This window comes from Lepus europaeus, chromosome 3 (assembly GCF_033115175.1).
Source record: "Lepus europaeus isolate LE1 chromosome 3, mLepTim1.pri, whole genome shotgun sequence".
Lineage (NCBI taxonomy): Eukaryota > Metazoa > Chordata > Mammalia > Lagomorpha > Leporidae > Lepus > Lepus europaeus.
Genome location: NC_084829.1, coordinates 106,614,781 through 106,629,837, shown reverse-complemented (window position 1 = coordinate 106,629,837; position 15,057 = coordinate 106,614,781).

The following is a 15,057-nucleotide window of genomic DNA, read 5'->3' as shown; positions in this document are numbered from 1 at the left end:
GCCCAGGATTACAGAGCCAGCTCCTTCCCCTAAGCAAATCACCACCGCCGATCCATGCTGGGGCCTGGAGGTGCCACATGAGGGTCCCACCCAGCCAACGTGAGGCAAGAGCTGGAAAGAGGACAGCAGGATTGACACACAGGGTACCCTGCGTAGACCTCTGGGGATGGGACTCTGGAGGACTTCTCCATTTTCTAATCTGTATTTTCCAAATTGGCTCACATTCACCCGTGTCACTCCTGTCTGTGCAAAACTCCTGATACACCTGTTCGGTCGCTTATAAAACCCTGAGTCGCACGGCCTCACCCTGACAAGAGCACATCAGCTTCACAAGACCCATTCCTGGCAAAGGAAGGACACATCCCGTGCACGGTCAGAGCTGAGGACCAGCACGTGGTGCGCCAACGAGAGCTGGGCGCTTGGTGTGGGCCCCGCCCTGGCAGGCACACGCTCTCGGTTGCCCAGTGACAGGCCTCCACATGATGGAAAGACAGAGGAGCATGGGAAGCGTTGTCCGGGGGCAGAAAGGGCCTCAGCGTCCCTCCAGCCTGTGATGCTGGTCTGACCTGGGTGGTGCTGGCTGGAGGCCCTCGTGTGGTTTGCTTACCTGGTGAGCACAGAGCACATTTCATTTCCCCACCTGCTCTGCGTTCTTCAATTCAAGAGCGATGTCACAAATGCCGCGTTTTGACCTCAGATCTAGTTTGAGCACACTGTGACCTCTGATCAAGGGCAGGTCGAGGTGAACTTGTTAAATAAATCCAGTGTGTTGTTGAACACCTTCCTAAGAAGGAAGAAGTGGCCATTTCTTAGCAGGGCGCTCCACTTTCTGGTGCCCACCGTGGGGTACTTGTGCTTGCAGAGGGCACTCTGATGTGAGAGTCTCATTCGTCTCCTTCAACAGCAGGGGTGGAAGTGGCCACATGTGTTCATAGCACTCCCTGTAAGGAAATTGTATCTCAACTCTGGCCTCTTTCTAGAAAGACGTGACCTTACCCAGGTAAACAAGATGCTCATGAGGGGAGTCTCAGGTTGGCCTATTGGATGCTAGTGGGGGAGAACTTTCAAGATAGAGTGAAGGGTCAAGAGACCCCTACAATAAAACCATCCACTTACACTGAATACATCTGTCAGCAAGAACGCCGGCTCAGGAGAACATTATGCTACTTTATATCCTTTACGGAACAAGGGATTTTTAAATGGAATGAATAGAGAAGAAAGAAAAACAAGAAACTAGTGGGATGGGAGACCCAGATGGAGTTCCTGGCTCCTGGCTTTGGCCTGGTCTGGACCAGGTTTTTGTGGCCATTGGGGGAGTGAGCAAGCAGTTGAAGACCTCTCTTTCTCTCTCTGCCTTTCCAATAAATAAATGCATCCATTTTATTTCTAGACATCTATGGTCTAGAAGGTTTGTCAAGTGCTTTTAAGTCTCTCTTAGAGGATTCATCATGTCTATTCACATGTTAAAGGCTCTGAGAAGTTCCATAGGAAAAAACCCAGTTGACATAATGTTGCAAACGTGTTTGTCCTAAGTGCTCAGTGCTGAGTTGAACACTGTTGCTATCATGTTTGGGGAAGCACTCCTCTGGATAGAGTATGAAGCCGGGATTCCTCTGACCTGGGGGTTTATTGGTGATGTCTCACCCAGCTCTGCAGCCAGCAGTCACCAAAGAGGCTTCCATGTATCAGGGTGGTGCAGCCACAGTGCCTGGGTTCAAATCCCAGCTCTGCCACTTGCTACCTGCGACTTTGGGCAAGTTACCTGAGTGCTCTCGGCCTTAATATTGCTTATGCATGGTTAGAAGAGCATCTCACACATGGTGTTACTTCACAATGAACTTGAAGCTATGGCTGTGCCAAACAAGACTCAAAGCTAGACCACTAACCAGCGATGTGACCCGAGACAGATCTCCCATCTACCACAGATTTGGATTTACCTGTGTTTTGAATTTGAACTTGAGACGAGACAATGTCAGAAGCCCCTGCCATTGTTGGTATCCTGTGATTGCCACACTCCTTGCTGAAGGCTGCACTAACCTATGGCATGCCGGGAGGAAATGATGAGGAAGGGGGAAGGTCCTGGACAGCATGCACAGGTGAGCAGATGCTCACATAATGGGCTCATAGAGGATGGGGTTTGTCTGCTCCAGAGTTCACCCTCCCACTGACTGGCTTCCTACCCAACCCAGGTAGGAAGGAGAAGGGGGGTGGGGCTGGCTCTCCCTGCCAACTGCACCGCCACCTCCAGGTGCCACCACCAGAGACAATGGCTGCTGGAGACAAGGCCTGGCCACAGAGAGGATCACCCTCTCTCATTGCCATCCCAGCCCCCAGAGAAACCCATGGACACCTTACCTGGGTGAGACCCAGCAGAGGCTGCCTCCACAGGAATCCCTCCCGCTGTGGTTTCCCAATCAGGGATGAAGAGAAAGCGCGGGCTCCAAGCCTGAGAATGTCTGTGTGAGAGACAGCTTTGAAGAGCTGGCAGCTGCGGGCCAAGGTAGGAGAGCCCCACATCTTGCTCACGAGGCTAAATCGGGAACATGTGAACGCTTGGTTTTACTTGTGCTTAGAAAAGCAGGCGGCAGCTCAGCTGCCAGATGTTGGAGAACTTAGACACGCAGCAGCTCGTGGTCACGGGACCAGCCACGCTTCTGCAGGTGAGCGCATGTGACAGGGAGCTGCTCACTCGCTTTCCTAAAACTGCTTGCAGGGAGGGAGCCTGGGGGCTTTCGGGTTTCACTTGCACTGAAGCGGTGAAATTTGGGACCAGTGTAAAGAATCCTGCAGAACTCGGAGAAGACGAGAAGACGGGCTCTGGGACCAGCAGAGGAAGGGCTTCTGAGGGCTGCAGCTTCATGGAGCTCAGCTCCCTGTTGCTGGGGCCTTTGAACAGTCACTAACCCACCCTCTAACGTACTGCGCTACTTAGGATCCCTTCCGGTTGCTAGGAACAGAGAACTGATTCCAGTGGCGCAGAGGTTTCTTTTGGTCCTGTCATGAGAAATGCACCCAGGAGTCATTGCTGGCATTGGTTTAATGGCCCAAGAAAGTCAGAGCTAGTCTTTGTGACTTTTTTAATCTTTTCTTCCTAGCCTCCATGCGTCTGTTGTGGCTCCAGCCATCACAGCCAGATTCCAGACAATAGGAGCTAAGAAGGAAGGGATGGCAAACAAGGCTTTCCCATCTCACAACTTCCACTTTCACCTCCTGCAAGAGAGGCAAGGAAACAGCCTTTCCACTGGACACCGGCTAACTAGAACAGCACTGGGCTCTGTTACAAAGAAAGAAGACACGGGCGAAGCCAGAGAGGAAACGAGACCTCTGTGCACGGGGCTTTCTAGAGAGGTTTTTCAGACAGAGGCAGCAGAACTGGCCCTGCTGGAAGAGCTTGTTATGTGGAGGAGCAGGCGCCGTGGGGGAGGGGGAGGAGTAACCTCAGTTTACCCACAAAATTGACCCCCAAGGCTCTCTCTCTTGAGGATGGTGAAGCTAGCTTCCATTCCAGTCCCATGTAAGCCTGCATAGGAAAAAAGATGACCCAGGACATGGGGGTGGGGAGGGGCATTCCCCAAAAAGCAGTGGATTCCTTCCTTGCCCTGTCACCAGGTGCAGGGAGCCAGGCCCTACCAGCTGATGGATCCTGGAGACAGGACGCCGGACTCTCCTGGTGTGGGGAGATGAGACGTGTAAGCTGGGACGTCAGGGTGGCTCAGGGCATGGAGAACTGACTGATGGGAGCAGTCGGCACCCTTCGGAGGCTCCCAAAGCTTTCTGAGAAGGGGACAAGATGTGGCGTCTGTTGGATGGCCACAGGGGGAGGGGAGCATGGGGTGGGTGCCTCCTGGCCATGAGGTAGAGCTCCCTCGATGGTGACAGAAGCAGCCCTTGGCCTGAATCCCCGTGGATCCCAAACAGAACATCATGCCAACCTTCCCAGCTCCCCATGGGCCAAGGCAAACAAAGGAGAGGGATGTGGCAAGACCCGACAAACAGGGAAGAAGGGCACAGCCCAGAAATCGCTGACACTGCTGGGGCAAGGGGAGGGGTGGGTTGACCGGGGGGCGGGGGGGGGTCTGTCTGCAGATTTGGGAGCATAGCCGGCAGTCAGGGCAACTACTCTCTATGGAGAAGCCGGGTAGGGAAGAGGAGGGGCTGTTTTGTTTTTTTTTTTCTTCCTTCAGTCTACATGGCTCCAACTGCTGCTCTGTGTTTCCAGCCATTACCATATGTTCCCAGATTTGAAAGTCACCATAAGCGTCAGAGTGAGCAGCTGCGGAATAATTCACACCTTTGCTCATTTCCCAGCACCCCCATCTGATGCCACCTGCACACCGAGGTCACTGCCCCTGCAGGTTCACGGCAGTGGAACAGCCGGCTGGCTGCACCCTGGGAGGAAGTGAGAATTGCATACTCCTAAAGCTTGCTTTCCCAAGGATTTGATTTTTAAAATTCATCTTGATAGTGGTATCTTCCAGCCATGAAAAGGATCACAAGTACACAAGAGCAAAGGCTGACACCATTGTGTCTTCAGTATGTCATTTGCATCTTGCAAGGCCGACACAGTGCGGAGTGGGGGATGAGGGTCAGCGTAGGAACGGTCAGGTTCAAACCCTTGGAGCTGCCACCTGTTTGCTGTGAGAACATGGGCATGGTGTCTAGCCCAGCTGTGCCTCAGTATTCTTGGTTGCAAAAGGGTACAGTGAAAGAATCAGTGAGGACTGAGTGGATTAGCCAATGCAAGCTGATTAGAACAGTGCTAGCTATGACTGTCAAATAACTAGCCGTGCATGGTCAAAGGTATGTCCACATGAAATGGGAGAGCAGGCGTTTAGCCTGGCGGGTTAGGATCGCATCAGAGGACCTGGGTTCCGCTCCCAGCTCTGGTTCCGGGCTCCAGCTTCCTGCTAGTGCAGACCCTGGGAGGCAGCAGTGATGGTTCTGGTGAATGGGAGACCTGCACGGCCTTCCTGGCTCCCACCCAGACTCACCACGAGCATTGAAGGAATGAACCAGTGCATGGAACTCTGTTTCTCCACCTCTGAAATAAATTGCACTTTGGAAAATGGAATCCGAAGATAAGCTTATTGTGGTGCAAGCTTTTTTGAAATCCATGCCTAGTTTGCTTCCATCATATGCATTTTCCATGAACTTCCCGAAGACCCCTTGTGCTCATGTAGCTGTTTATCTTTGTGGCTCCCTGAGGGCTCAACCCTGCAGGAATCAGCCTCGTGTTTGCCCAGTTAAGTTCTAGACAAGAAAAAGGCCCCGGGTCTCCCGTGTGCCTCTCTTCACTCTTCCATATGTCCTGCTCACAACCAGCATCTCCCTGCAAGCCCAGGGGGCCCAGCTACTGGCCACAGGGGATGACAACGTGGGGGAGATGTGACGAGGAGACAGAAGGAGCGCCCTCAGCTCGGGGTTCTCACTTCTCGGCAAGGCTGCAAGTGAGGCTTCCTTACAGCCGCTGCAGCCCACCAGGGGTCTGATTACGTGTACGTCTGCTGGAAAAGCAGCTAGCCCTTGGGGAGAGACCAGCAGGCCTGGCCGAGCCCCCTGCAACACCAAACAGACCAGTGCTCTCTTGGGAAGCCTGCCCAGCGGCCTGGCCGCGGAGGGGCTGCCAGCTACACAGAGCGAGCTGGAGTCTCTCCAGAGAATGAGATTGCCTCGAAAAGAACAAAGTTGCTCTCAACACCTGCTCACCCTCTCACAGCTAGGAAGGCCAAGACGGGAATGGGTAACTGCAGGCCAGAGGCAATGAAGGAAAAAAGAAAGGAGGGGAAGATCGGCCGCCATTGGTGAGCACAGCATCTTGGGCACAGGAGCGCAGGGCGGAGGGGGCGGGGAAGGCGGCTCCAGGATCATTTAGGCAGCTTGAAAGGCGTTTCTGTGGCTCGCAGCACCCCAGTCCACCCCCTATTTGCAGGATGTTTTTTGAGAGAACACGGACCCGGCCCAAGCAGGACAACCCGCTCACCCTTTGGACTGGGTGCTAGATCTCAGGGTGCCCACGGCAATGTGGCCCACCAGCCTTGCCTCTGCTCACTTGGCCCTGCCCGCCCACCCCACAACCCCCCACCCCGGGGAAATGAGGTCCTTGGAATCAAAGCTTCGTTCCTCTTCTTCCATGGACTGTGTGGTGAGCACACCACTAGATGTTGTCCTAAGGTCTGCAGAAGGCACCTCTCCTAGCCGTGACCCGCCCACACCCACAGGGATGGACAGTCATGACCAAGGTCGCCTGTGTGACCCCTGGCCACACTCATGACTCACTGGGACAAGGAGTGCACACCCAGTCCAGGATGAACCCACAGAGAAGGGACACGGAAGTCTGGGCCTGTGGCTTGAAGGGGGGGTGGGTGACATCCCTGGAAGCGGGGACAGCAGAGCTGGGCTGGGCTGGTGGGGAGGGCAAGGGGGGAGGGAGAGGAGAGCGATGGAAAGCAACAGAGCCACACTGAGTGAGCCGCCTGGAGGTCCACTCTCCAGACCCCAGGTCTGACCCTGCCTCACCTCCTGCCGCGGTTGTGGGGCACGTGGGGGGCAGGTGTCTCCCTGTCTTTCCTGCTCAATGCTTTCCACTGTGCTTACATGCTGGGGGCACCCAGAGGAGCTCCCCCCATGGCGGTGATTCACAGTTCACTCTCGTGTTATCTTATTTGGATTGTGCTTCTCATGCTACTCCGGGGAGAAGGCCAGGCAGGCAATGGCACCTGCATTTTATGGCCAGAGAAGCCCGGCGATGACATGCTGGCTAATCCAGGTGTCCCGGGCAGACAGGTGTCCTCTGAGCCACACCACAGCCCTGGACCTTGGAGTTATCTTTCCAGGAAAAGGGACTCTGGCGCCAAGGTATAAACCGACGAGACGGACTGCACGCCTAAGCAATTCCATATACTTCACAGGGAAGACAGCTCCAGCTCAGTAGTTGGGGCTATGGCCTGAATGAGCCTGACTTGGGAAACAAAGTCCAGGGCGGAAGCAGGAGCTGGCGAGACTTGGCCCCAGGGTTGTGAACTACAGTTCAGTGGGACAAAAGCAAGGATAGTGAAGTTTATTCAAATACGTCCCAGGGGCTGGAGCTGTGGCGCAGTGGGTTAAGCTGCCGCCTGCAACACAGGCATCCTATCAGGACACTGTTTCAAGTCCCAGCTGCTCCACTTCCAATCCAGCTCCCTGCTAGCGCACCCAGGAAATTAGCAGAACATGGTCCATGTACCTGGGTCCCTACCACCCATATGGGGGACCCAGAAGCAGCTCCTGGCTCTTGGTTTTGACCTGGCCTAGCTCTGCCTGTTGCAGCCATTTGAGAGCGATAGAAGCTCGCTTTCTCTGTCACTCTGCTGTTTAAATAAATTAAAAAAAAATTTTTAAAGCATGTTCCAAGAGAGGAATGGGCCAGCCCAGGGAAAACATGGCACCCATTTTTCCTGGTTTGGGACTCTTACCCCTAAAGCTTAAGGGTGTTGGCTGGCTGGTGATGTGGCCATGATGCTCATGGCTGGCATTTGTGATTGACATGTGGGGATTGCACACTTTTGGACACTCTGCACATGTGGCATGAACTGGACTTTCCTGGTCTGGCTGAGCTCCCATTTTAACAGGATTTTTTTTTTTTTTTTTTGACAGGCAGAGTGGACAGTGAGAGAGAGACAGAGAGAAAGGTCTTCCCTTTTCCATTGGTTCACCCCCCAGTGGCCGCTGCGGCCAGCGCACCATGCTGATCCAAAGCCAGGATCCAGGTGCTTCTCGTGGTCTCCCACACGGGTGCAGGGCCCAAGCACTTGGGCCATCCTCCACTGCACTCCTGGGCCACAGCAGAGAGCTGGACTGGAAGAGGAGCAACCGGGATAGAATCCAGTGCCCCAACTGGGACTAGAACCTGGGGTGCCGGTGCCACAGGTGGAGGATTAGCCTATTGAGCCGCAGCGCCGGCCTTAACAGGATTCTATAAGCACGAGGAAACCCCAGAGTCAGGGGGAGGGTCTGGGGTAGACCCAGGCAGAGAGTGGAGTCCCTGGTCCCACCCCCAGGACTGGCCCTGCTGCTCCTCCATCAGTCACTCATGTCAAACTCCCTGCCCAACACAGTCGTCCTTGCAATCTACTTCCCAGGAATGCAATTTCATTCCAAGAATAGAGAAAAGATCCAAGGGGAGAAATCTTGCCCCAGTCTATCATATTCGTACCTCCATGGGAAAGAAGCCCGGGACTGTCTACATCAGACGTGAGAAGGCAGATTTTAAAACAGTGCCCTATTTGTGAATGTGGCTGTCAAAAGGGCAAGCCACTCACAAGACCAAATGTGTGGCTCCTTCTCCGTGGGGAACACCAGGTGTGCCGTGTCGCCACATCACGCAGCCCTACCCATCCGAACGAAGGCAAAAAGGCAGACAAACAAGCCAAAATAAAAGCAATGGTGGTGCTTAGAAACTCGTTATTTGATAGATTTCTCCTTCCACACAAATTCCAGACGTTTGATTGACATGTACTAACTCCACATACTTGCATGTCTTGGGTACAGTGTGCTAATTCAGCACAGACATATGGCACGTACTGATGAACTCCAGGCATGGTCTCCTCCTCGTTGTTTTCTTATGTTTACAACCCCAAGAACAGCCCTCCCTTCTAGTTCTTCATGACACGCAAGAGCTCATTGTGAGCTGAGGTCACCCTCCTGCCATGGAACGTTGCTCCTCCTATGTGTGTTTGGCATCGTTATCCAACCTCCCGCTACCCTTCCTCACCTCCACAATCACCATTCTGCACTCAGGTGGATGCTGTTTAAGCTCAAGGGTCTCTATCCAGCGCCGGCTCACCCATGCACACACATCCCCACTGCTGCACTGCTCTGCACCCTTGGCCTGACCAACATGAACCCAAACGGGAAGGCAAGAGGTTGCCTTGATCTTCCAGGAGTCTCTGCCTGCTCCCAAGTCTCTAATAAAGACAGAGACAGAGAGAGAAATGAGAGAGGGAGAGAGAGGAGAGAGAGATGATAGAGAAAGATGATAGAGAAATGATAGAGAGAGAAAAAATGAATGAATGAATGAATAAATAAATATATCCATCTGCAGGGACATTCTTTGCATGCTAAGTTCCTGGGCAGAAGGGAGCTATGGGTGGCGAGGTGCACATATTTGTCAAGGGGTTCAGTGCATGTCTACGGAGTGGTCTTAGAGCCTCCAGCACTCCCCGCTGCACTGCCTGGCCCAGACGCTGGCACCTGCAGAGGGTCCCCAAGGACTCTGTCCCCAGCTGAGTGTTAGGTTTTGAACTTTGTCCTCTTCATCTCCTTTCCTTGCCCCCTATCATCTCCTACCTGTCTTAACTGGTGGGAAAAGAACCCTCTGGAGATTCAACTGGACTGGGTGTTATTGTGAGCTCAGAGGTTTGAGGTTCTCTCTCTCCCCAGTGGATGTGGGGAAATGTAGCTCCTGAGCTTTAAATTAAGAGGTTAAGTGTTGAATCCTCAAGTTTGGGGGTGAGGACAAGGATTCATCCCCTCCCAGACCGTGCTCTGATGGAGAGGGGGCATGGGCTTCCTTCCAGAAGGGGGAAGGAAAAGCGCAGCTCTCAAAAGGAGCCACCGGTCTCTGCACAGGATTGACCCAGGGACCTCTCTGGAAGGCTTCCCATAGGCCCTGGTTCCTCTGCCACAAGCCATCCTTTCGGGATGGCATTAGTGCCATTCACCACGAATGTAGACAATTATCAGCCAAGTCTCTTTGTGAGGGTCTTTTGTGCAACCCAAGGACTGGCCTGGTGCCATTCCCACCCCCACCCCCACCAACATCCCTCCCCATTGACTCCTGTAAAGAGAGTGAGAGCTCCTGGATGTAATAGGGCTTTTCTTGGGGCCTGCAAGGCCAGCATCCCATATGAGCACAGGTTCAAGTCCCAGCTGCTCCACTTCCGAACCAGCTCCCTGCTCATGCGCCTAGGAAGGCATTGGAAGATGGCCCAAGTGCTAGTGCCCCATGTGGGAGGTTCAGATGGAGTTCCTGGCTCCTGGCTGCAGCCTGGCCAAGCCCTGGCTGTTGTGGCCATTTGGGGAGTAGACCAGAGAATGGAAGATCTCTAACTCTGCTTTTCAAATAAATGACTTGGTTTTTGTTTGTTTGTTTGTTTTGTTTTGTTTTTTTGACAGGCAGAGTGGATAGTGAGAGAGAGAGAGACAGAGAGAAAGGTCTTCCTTTGCCGTTGGTTCACCCTCCAATGGCCGCCGCGGAAGGTGCGCTGCGGCCAGCGCACCGTGCTGATCCGATGGCAGGAGCCAGGTGCTTCTCCTGATCTCCCATGGGGTGCAGGGCCCAAGCACTTGGGCCATCCTCCACTGCACTCCTGGGCCATAGCAGAGAGCCGGCCTGGAAGAGGGGCAACCGGGATAGAATCTGGTGCCCCAACCGGGACTAGAACCCGGTGTGCCAGCGCCACTAGGCGGAGGATTAGCCTGTTGAGCCATGGCGCCGGCCATAAATGACGTTTAAAAAAAAAAAAAAAAAAGACTTTTCTCTAATTCTGAGTGATGGCGTGAGGTGCTAGGTGCCTGTTTTCCTGCCTCTCCAATGCGGAGTGACTAATGAGTGTGTTTCATAACACATCTGCAAGTATGTAGTTATTCTTATACTTGAGTGCCCTTTAAAATATTATCTGTCAACACTCAGATTATGTGCTAGTATGCAAATTAGACATAATAAAATGAGGAGTTCTTTGCTCTTGAAAAATTGTATTTATAAGGTTAAGATTTATACATTATAGCAGGGAACCGGGATTGGAATTAAGATTTATAAACGTACTATTTGGCAGCTATAGTTTCTCTGGTGTTTCCCTGCACAAGATCAAAACTTTTCATTAATGAAAGAAAATTCCTGCCAAACACACACCCCCAATCCAACTTCAGGAACAAGGCAGCCATTCTAAGCTGAATGTTTTTGATCGGCAATGCCAAGAACAGGAGCAGTGTTTTAAAAACATATGACTTGGCGATTAAAAGAAAATCAAGTTAAATCACATTTCTCAGTGAATTATCCATGTAAACCAGGAAAACGGGCACTTTGGGGGATAAAAGGGGAAATTTCAGTTCATAAGAGAAAATTCATAAAAGAAAAAAAGTACACACACACACACACACACACTCACCTTTCACCAAATTATGAACCACTTAGAAACAAACAAGAAAACATTCTAAATCCAGCCTGGTCAAATACCAAAATGATATCTAGCAAATATTCTGATTATAGAGAACGGTCTCTCTATCTGTAGCCTGGGTCTATTTAGTGTTAAAATGGAAGCATCATTAAGTTTGCTAAAGACACAGATATCAGCAAAAATATCCCCGACACTAACACAGCTCTGAGGATGAAGCTATCACTTAGGGCTCTTAGGCAGCTCAGGACCTCTACTGCTTACGAGAGGTTACAACGTGAAGCCGCAGCTGTCTGCGGTCACTCCCAGAGTTCCAGGAGACAGGGCGTAGTTTAGATGTTCTAGAAAGGCTGCAAGGAGCAGCCAGCCATCGGTGGAGATGGGGGGTGGCTGGCACACCTGGCACAGGGGCGAGTCTGTGTTCCTTCTGCTCCTAACTGGGTGCACCTTGGCACCGTCCTGAGCACATGGTACAAGTCTGACAAATGTCGGCTCATGAGTAAATCAATGAGGGAGTCACAGAATTGGAAGTTGGAATTTTCCCATGCTTGCCAATGCCCAAAGCTGACACAGGTAACCAGCGGCCCTGTATTCTAAAAAGGCTTGCAACCCACCCTCCCTGTAGGATTTGCTAAGAGTTGACCAAAACAGTAGGTGGGTGTAGCTGTAGAAACAGATACAGTATGGGCTTGGTGGAAGGCATTTTAGAAAGTAGTATCATGTATTTATTTTCCTATTTCTTTCAGTAGGGACGGCCTGGGCTTCTTCCCCCACCAGTGAGCTGGGTAGGGATGACTCCAGGAGGATCCCTCAGCGGAAAGGGGGAGTCCGCCAGGGGCAGGGTCCCACAAACCAGCTCTGCGGGTCTTGAAGGCTGTCCTGGCTGCCACCAGAGAGCAGAGGCCCTCAGCCCAGGTTGGCACTTCAGAGCCTGCGGGGACAGTGTGTGGAGCGTATTTCCCACGGGCGATGGTGGTTGAGCTTGAAGCCCTCTAGACAGACGCCCAGGCACGCACTCTGACTGCCCAGGTGAGGAGAACCTGGCATTAGGTGGCCACGTGGGTTGTTCCCCCGGCACTGAGCGGAAGGGAAATCGCGACTCTGCCCGAGAGGACACTCTTCCAAGTCTGGGCTCTCAAGGCGCAGGGCCCAGGGGGTGGGAGAGGACCCTAGGAGCCCCCTGAAGCACCTTCCAAGACAAAGAGCCAGTATCTGCACACCTGTGTTCAGGGGACACCAACAGCCAGGTCGCACCAGCCACAGCTAAGGAGGAAGACACTTTCACTTCTTCCCTTCTTTTCCCCCTCTCTACCCTACAGTGAGTGAAAGGCAAGAGACAGAGCAGTGATAAGAGACAGGTGCAATCTCCTAAGGTCTGGACAAGGGAAAATGGCTTGGATTTGAGGGGAAACAGTTTTAAACGTAGCCTCGGCTGGGCTTCCTTAACAATCCAACGAGAGAGCAGTTCTTAACAGCCAGAAGAGGCTGATCAGTCATGGGACCTGCCTGGGCCGCTGAGCACTGAGAAGGTCTGACAGAGAAGCTTGGAAGGGTTGTAGTAGGAGAAAAATAAAGCAGCTGCTATTTTTTCCTGGTTCTCCCTCCTCCAGTCCAGCTCCTTCGACACAGTCAATGCCATTCAATAAGTGAATGAGCGAATTTCTGCAGATTTGATGGTCCCGAAGGCCACCTGTCAGTGTCCCTGTCCATGCTGCACAGGACGAGAACCCAGGGGACACCCTCCCTCCAGCTACAGCCAGGGGAGAGGATGGGGCTGCTGCACCGGCCTGGGAGGTGTGGCTGGAAGGAGGGGGAGCTCGGGCCGCTCCTGACCTCTCCCAGGTGCGCCACCACCTTCTCACACGTCTAACTGCGGAGTGTCACTTTGGCCCCAGTAAGAAATAACTTTCAGAGGACAAGTCAGTCAGGTGTCCAGATGCGACGTGGCCCTACGTCCCACACAAGGATAAAGACGTCTTTGCTTTGGGCTTCTCAGGCCACTCCCTGGACAATAATCCGGAAAACACGGTAGGGAGGGTGGAAACCCCTCCCCTCTGGCTGTGTGGTTTGTCAGGGACCCACCTGTCTGGGAGATCAGAGTCCCACTTTTACCCTCTCTCCCCAAGTTCTTGGTGGCAGCATCCTTGAACTCAAGCTGGCAAGAACAGCCCTTCCAACCCTGCCATTTAAACACAGGGCTCCTGGGGAGTACCATGGCCCTGTCCCCTTCTCTCCTTTGTCATTTGATTTTATGGCCCTGGCACTGACTAATCATTTATCTGTGTCTCCATCTAGGCAGGAGTCCTATTCAGCATTCTACCCCACGTGCACTGGCTCAGCTGATGAACTGGATTTGCCCTGTTGGGGGTCCCTAAGATAAATGGTGCTCCCCAGCTACCAGACCCCCTTTCCAGAGGGTGTGGCTGGGGTCCAGGCAGGTGGGTAGTTTGGTCATGGTCCCATGGTGAAGCAGTTGGAGCAGGCTGATGGACCTGGAACAGTAAGTGAAGTCAAACGTCCCAGTCAACACAAGCTGGCAGGCCTGCACTGTGACAGAATGTTAAGCCTCTGCCTGCAATGCTGGCATCCCACGTGGACACTGGTTCGAATCCCAGCTGCTCCACTTCCTATCCTGCTTCCACCAATATGCCTGGGAAAGCAGTACAAGATGGCCCAAGTCCTTGGGCCCCTGCACCCACATGGGAGACCTGGAAGAAGCTCCTGGTTTCAGCCTGGCCCAGCTCTAGCCATTGCAGCCTTTTGGGGAGTGAATTGGCAAATGGAAGATATCTCTCTCTCTCTCTCTCCCCTTCTCTTTCTGTATCCCTTCTTTTCAAATAAATAAATCTTTAAACACACACACACCCAAGCTGCAAGTGAGCTGCCTGGAGGCCAGAGTGCTTCTCAGAGCACAGAGTCTAAGCACAGAGCCCTGATGGCCACGATGCCACCACCTGCACCTTGTGGAGTCTACACACAGCCAAACAGCTTCACAGCCATCATGGCACTCTTCCCAGCACACGTCTCACCACGCTCCACAGTTCCAGGCAGGCTCCAGACAACGGGCCCGAGGACTCCCAGCTGCTAAAGGATTCAGGCATGGCAACTTCTCACCTGCCGCACTGGTCAAATCCAACCAAACAAGAGCACAGGGGGCATCTTCAGGCCCTGCCCGGATGCCCCTTAGTTCTCAGTGGCACGGCAGGCATCCCTCTGTTTGCACGCACCTGCTAGAGGCATCTTCAGCTCCGCCCCCAGCAAGGCAGGGTTCTTGGTCTTGGGAAGAGTGACAGTGTGGCTCCAGCACCACCCCGAACCCCAGGAGCCTGTGGGTCAAATCCAGTTCCAAACTGGACCTCCACGGCGTGTACTGTGCCTGGACAGGACAAACTTCCAGAAGCCAGACGCGGCTCCAGGGTGAACACACTCACCATACGGGAGAGGCTACTGTGCCCTAGTCATTTTCTACTCCAAAGAGAAGTGGGACCCACAGCATCCTTCCTGCGTGTCACCCACGTGCGTGCTTGGCTTCTGCCGGTGACTTCTGGTGCTTTTTGTGGTCTTCAGAGGAGGGTCTCAGCTCACAGATAAAGGAGCTCCTGGAATCCGGCACACTCAAGGGGCTGGTTTACGAAGTTCAGACCAGGAGGCGGCATGGCTTTCGAGGGTTTTGTTCAGATTGTTAAAGGAAACGCCCAGAGATGTTTTCTCAGGTTCAACTGGCTTCAATGACAGCACCAGCATAATGCTGGAGGTAACAAAGGACACATTGGACTCTGCCACCAAGTGCCTTTTTCCTTTTTCTTTTGTAAAGGTTTATTTACTTGCGAGGCACAGTTACACACAGAGGGAGAGACAGAGAGGTCTTCCATCTGCTGGTTCACTCCCCAGATGGCTGCAACAGCTG